Source organism: Schistocerca americana, chromosome 1 (genome assembly GCF_021461395.2).
Source record: "Schistocerca americana isolate TAMUIC-IGC-003095 chromosome 1, iqSchAmer2.1, whole genome shotgun sequence".
In the NCBI taxonomy this organism is placed as follows: domain Eukaryota; kingdom Metazoa; phylum Arthropoda; class Insecta; order Orthoptera; family Acrididae; genus Schistocerca; species Schistocerca americana.
This window is the reverse complement of record NC_060119.1, coordinates 871,831,393-871,838,172: the sequence shown is the minus strand read 5'-3', so window position 1 is coordinate 871,838,172 and position 6,780 is coordinate 871,831,393.

The following is a 6,780-nucleotide window of genomic DNA, read 5'->3' as shown; positions in this document are numbered from 1 at the left end:
ACAAGAAGAATTGAAATTTATTTCTATCATTGCATGATTCCTGTGTGGCGATGCAATAACATCAAGATGAACCTACGGCAGCATCAGGAAGCAGCACCGCTGATTACACAAGATACGTATTATTTTATTGGTGGAGGATATCTGTAACAAAACGTGGTACATTAATCGTTATTTTTCTTGTGTTACACAACGATACATATCCAAGCTTCACCTACAAAAACATTTTCGCCATCTTATATAACAACGTGGTGAAAGGAGCTGGGACTTGTATAAAACTGCATCGTATTAAGTTTCAGGTGAAATAATAATTTACAATATACTGTGCCATATACCAATATTGGGGTGTGAATGGAAACAAGGACCTGTATGGGAAAAGTGTACGTGTGGAATATGAATGGACAAACACCAACAGCCAGCAGCATGGATTGTTTGATGAGTACCAAAACATTATTTACATAACAGAGTAGTGAAACAGTTAACTATTAGGAAGTGAAAGTGCATGCTTAAGTCAGGAAAAAATAATTGTGTGTTACATACTTTGAAAATATTATAAGAAAGATAGTTTTCGGAAGTGTTTTTTATATCATCTCATCAAATTGTGCAAAATAGTCAAATTGAATAGAAGCAATATATTTTCTGTACGTGACGAAGACGGAATCAGAACAAGACTGGGTCGGCAGTTACATGCATCGACACCGAATCTAAACACACAAAGCCATGAGAATTCATCAAGTAGTATGATTTCACCTTTCCATGGACTTCAACCATCAAAAGAAATACTACAAAAATTTTCTAAGTTACTAGATAGTAAACTAGATGGTAAACTATCCAAAATACATTTCAGAAAAATAGACAATACTCTCGTAAAGTGGATTAGAAACTAGAAGCAATTAGAGAAGATGTTAATAAGGCAAATAGACAAACAGTGTAAATGAAAGAGTAGACAAAGTAGAATCTGAGGTGGATTGTTTGAAGAACTTTGCTGTTACTGAATTACAGCTAGTTAATGAACGTGTAATCGATGAACGAATAAAAAGCATAGAAAACACTGCCATTGACGAACTCGACAGACGAAAATCAGAGTTGCATAACATACAAACTTATACTTAAACCGAAAATAATTTCACTGACGACAAACTAAAATAAAATTCTATACTTGTTTCAGGACAAATTTCTTCAGTTAACAACAAAGTGAATGAAGTATTAAATAATTTTCAAACACTCATCTCTATAGTTGAAAATCTAGAGATTAATATGTTTAGTAGTATATATAGTGAAAACAATTGCAATAACGTTATTATGAAAATTTTCCTGGTGATTTTAAACTACTCCCTGTCCATTACTTGTACCAGTGCAATGACAGCTTCGCACCAGGCATGCCAGAACATATGAAAGTGAAATTTGCTAAACGATGTTTAGGTGGAGAAGCTTTATCCTGGGCTGACCAGCATGTTAAACCAGAAATGACATTTGCGGAGTTTGAAAAATTATTTTTAAACAAATTTTGGTCAGAAAGTAAGCAGGTGCGAATGAAATCAGGATTTTTGAATGGAAGTAGATTTCGCGAAGGAGAGATGAGAATGCGAGAATTTTGTGAAAAGCAGCTTAGGACTTTAGCACACTTAGATACAACACTTGATAAATTAATCCAAATTGACGCGCAGAAACGGCGTTAACCTGGCTGTGTTCAGTGGAGCCCTGTTTACGAGCCACACAATACTATTGAGGAATTTCTAAAATACGTAGATAAATTAGACTGTGCTTGGGAGAACAATCTTCAGAATCGGGGGGGATCGTCACAACACCACCAGAATAACGATAACAGGAACAATAATAACATTTATGATGGTAATAGAAGTAGTAATAATTCTGGTAACAACTATCACAGCCAGAGTAATAATAATAGGAATGAGCAGGGGGGAGGTAACTGAAGGAGAAATGGTAACAGATCTTAAGCAGAAATGCTAACAGATCTTATGAAAATAACAATCAGGAAAACGGGTAAGCACCTCATTGTGAGCCTGTCAGTTTGAGGTGAAAAACCGTTACAGAAATTAGGCTAGAGGTAGGAGAGGAAGGCGAAATTCAGGTCACACACATCACAATAGACACAGTACTTAGTGCAGATGATTTCACTAACTTATTTGATGAGAGTTGTGTGTTTAGTTATAGTAACACTTATGACGATGCTGATGAGTATGGTTTAGTTAGCTTATTTTGTGATGATGAATTTTCAATATTGTCTGAAAGAGATGTGGAGGAAAGCAAATATCATATACTGGTACCTAAGTTGAATTATGTTTATGTGGCTGCTGGCACAATTTCTAGTACGTTTGATAGGGACTGTGATGTGGAGACGTATGTAGATGAAGCTGAGGTTCATGCAGGTGCAGATAATGTTGCTAACGAGTATTTCGAGACTGTTGATGCTGATGATGTATTTTATGGTGAATTAGATGGTATGGTTTATGTAGAAGTACTAGACAATGATATGGGTAATGGAATGGTAGGATATGCTGATTTGAAATCGGAAAATCGGGTACATGAAAATCAGTTGATACCCATTGAGGTCAGTGAGATATTACATAGTTGTTACAGTAAGGAGGATCAATATTAGCTCATTAGTGATAAGATACTGAAAGTATTGCAAGAGAATGAGGAGGCTGTAGGAAAAGGTGATTACTGTGGTAGTATTAAACACACGCACTCTAGTTGTCAGTTACATTTAAGTACTTTACAACATAAGTTAGGAAATAAGGTTCAAGCAAATGCTGATATAAATTGTAGGGATATTGAAGATGATTTATTGGCAGAAGAGGATGGAAGTAATAAGCATAAAATACTCTGTAGGTTCCTATACTGAAATATCTATGGGCAACTGGAAGGGAGTTTGTCTATTGGACATTGGTAGCCAGGTAAGTGGTGTGTCTGGTAAATTAACAGATAGAGTAAAGAACACTGAACAGTATACATAATTCCTAATTACTGATGTTAAAATAAAAGGAGCCACTGATAAACTTAGTAAATTAATCAGTAGGCAAGCATTAATTTTATTTACTGTCAGTAATGTTGTATTTGAACAGGGATGTCTGGTAATAACTGACCTGAATGAACACACGTTGTTAATGATGGACTGGATACTAAAAGTTGGTGCTAGGTTTGGTTGGTTGAGTATGAAGTTAGATTTTATTGATCCAAAATCTGGTGTTCAAGGTGAAACTAATGTTTGATGAGAATTGTAGCAATAATTTAAGGGGAGTGGAAGTATTTGACGACAGAAATTACTTAGATGAAGATAATGAGTATTTTGTAACCAGGTGGTTAGTGAAGATATTTCTCATTTAGTATTGGACAAAATTAACTCAGCAGACAATTTAAGAAGTGATGAAAAGAGTGACTTGGAGGGATTACTGTGGGAATATAATAGCGTTTTCAGTGACAAGCCAGGCAGGGTAAAAGATTACATGTGTAAGTTAAAATTGAGAGCACACGAACCATTTTTCTTTAAGCCATATGGAGCACCTATTTGTAAGAGGAAAGTTGTTGAAAAGGAGTTGGAGAAATTGCAGAGTTGTGGGATAATAGAAAGGAGTAGCAGTCAGTAAAATAATCCTATGGTTGTAGTAGCTAAGAAAAATGGTGGGGCTAGAATAGTACTTAACTCTCGATATTTAAATAAATTTTTGGAAAAGGAAACTGGCCACCCAGACTCAGTGGAGGAATTGTTGTACAAATTTAATGATGCAAATTATTTTACAAGTTTGGATTTGACATCAGGATTTCATCAGTTTACTTTGTATAATGGGAAACGTTTTCAGTACCATGTAGTACCTTTTGGATTAAGCTTACCAGTTCCTGAATTTATCAGTGCTTTGGATTTTGTTTTGGGAAGTGACTTACTTTCAAAATTAATCATTTATGTGGACAACATCCTGGTAGTCAGTGAAACTTAGGATGAACACATGGAAAAGCTGAAAGCAATTGCAATAAAACTTAGGCAGGGGGTATGACATTACAATTGGAAAAATGTAATTTGTAGTAAAAGAGGTGAAATTTTTTGGGCACACTAGTAATAAGGAAGGAATTCTGCCTGATAAAGGCAAATTGTTGGCCATTGCAGATTTCCCCAAACCGAGATCAGAGAAGGAACTTAGGTCATTTTGTGGTTTATCAATTTCTATAGGAAATATACAAGGACAGAAGCTTTAAAGCTCCATGTCTTTTCGTGCTTTTGAAAAAGGACAGTATTTGGGAATGGACTGACGAATATCAAGCAGCTTTCGATGAGATTAAAAGACAGCCTGTCAATAGTGAAATCTTACTTAGACCAGACTTAACTTTACCATTTTATATTACGACAGACGAGTGTGATTATGACTTAGGAGTTTGTTTATTTCAGCAGAAGAAAGTTGAGGGAGAGACCGTGCACTGCGCTATTAGTTATTATTACAAAAGCATGAAAAAAATTATACAGTCACCGAGAAGGAACTTTTAGCCATTGTTTGAGGGTTTAAAAAATTTCAAATTTATTTAGTTTGACACAAAGTTATTGTATACAAATAACATAAAGCTTTGTGCTACATTCAGGAGTGCAAACTATATCACAGAAGGGTTACCAGGAGTGCAGTTTTCTTAGAACCATTTGGCTATTCAGTATAGTACATTAGAGTTGATCAGAATGTAGTTGCTGATGCTCTGTCTAGATTACCAGTAGGAGGTAACCTAGGTAATGAGAATATTCAAGGTAATAGGAATTTCAGGATCATTCAAGGGATTAAAGAGGACAAAGAAATTGCGAGAATCTGTAGACAACTGAGACGTAATCAAAATCAGGATGAGACACGGAAACTAGTCAAGAGCTACTTGGGTACGAAAGGACGTGATAAGGTTCCAAGCAAGATTTAAGGTATGAGAAAAATTCACCGTGGTTTAATAGCCGCATTAGCAAAATGCTCAAACAAAGGTTTCATCTCAGGTTCAAATTAAAACCTAGCTGACAAACAAAGCTGAACGACGCGAAAACGAACGCAAGGAGAGCAATGAGAGAAGCGTCCAGTGACTTGGAAAGTAAAACTTTGTCAACCGATCTGAGTAAAAACTCTTAGAGGTTTTGGTCTTACGTAAAATCACTAAGCACCTGGAAACCCTCTGTCCATTCATTCACTGACCTTACTGGCATCGAAACGGAAGATATCAGAGAGAAGGCCGAAGTACTGAATTCGGTCTTCCGAAATTGTTTCATCGTGTAAGATCGTAACATGGTCCCTCCTTAGAATCATCGTACGAACGTCGAAACGACAGATATTGAGACAACCGATCGCGGAACAGAAGAGCAACTACAATCGCTTAGAAGTGGAAAGGCGTGAGGACCAGATGAGATACCTATAACATACGGCAAAGATTACGTTAAATAACTTGCTCTCCTTGCAGCAGCAGTTTATCGTAGACCACTGGAGCAACGAAAGGTACCTAGTGACCGGAAAAAAGCGCAGGGCATTCCAGTTTTCAAGAAACATCGTAGGGCAGATGCACTTATTCATAGACCTATATCATTGAAGTAAATCTGTTGTTGAATTATGCAGCATGTTTTATGCTAAAGATTTATGAAGTTTTTCGAGACAGAAGGTGTCCTCTATAAAAATCAACATGGATTTGGAAAACAGAGATCTAGCGAAACTCGGTTTGCAATGTTCCTCCATGAGATTCATAGCGCTGTGGGCGACGGCGCTCAGGTTGATGCTATGTTCCCAGACTTCATGTGGTGATTTGACACCGTGCCGTTTAGTGAAAAAAATACGGGCTTATAGAGCATACAATCAGATTTTCGACTGGATTCTAGACTTTATTTCACATAGAATTCAACACGTCGCTCTTAACAGAACAAAATCAACAGATGTAAAGGTAATTTTCGGAGTACCCCAAGGAAGTGTGATAGGACCGTTATATATACATTCATTATTATTATTATGTGTGATTGGACCCATACGGATCACGCAAAGCTTTTCCGATTCAATTTTTTAATTCTCCAAACTTCTCTCATTCTTTCCCCATTAATTCTCTTTCTTTCCTCTGTCCATTTTGTCCCCTGTCTCTTGCAAACTTCATTCTCGGGTTGTACTTTCCAACTATTGATTTTTTGCCTGTATACATTTCTGTTTATAACTTCTGAAGAATTTATTTGTGCATTTGCTAGATCTGTTTTGGTTTCTTGTATCCAGGGTATGGTTTTCAATTTTTCAATGTATATTAAAATTTTGTGGGGGAGTCTGGGTGTTGGGAGTCTGTGGATATGACCGTAAAATTTTAGTCTTCTTTTCCGGATGTCTGCGGCGAGGTTAGATAATTTTTCTGTAGTTTTCTGAGACTGTAACCTGTATCCATCTTCCGTTCTTTTTGGGCCAAGAATCTTTCTGATAATTTTGCGTTCCTCTTTCAGGATGCCTTCCAGGTCGCCTTTTCTATGGAGTGTGAGTCTTTCGCTGGCATATAGTGCTTCGGGCTTGATTACTGTATTGTAGTGTCGTATTTTTGAGTGAATGGAGAGACACTTTTTATTGTAGATGTTGTGGGTTTTCCAGTATGCTCTTTTCAGTTTTTGCAGTCGAACTTTTTGTGCAGTTTTCTCTCCCCCTGTGGGTTCTAGGACCTCGCCTAAGTATTTAAAGAATGGAACTCTCTCAATTTGTCCATATTTTGTAGTCAGTTTTTGAGTTTCAAATTTTGAGCAGATGAATTTGGTTTTTTGGAAGGAAATTTGTAGCCCAACTTTTTCGGCGCATT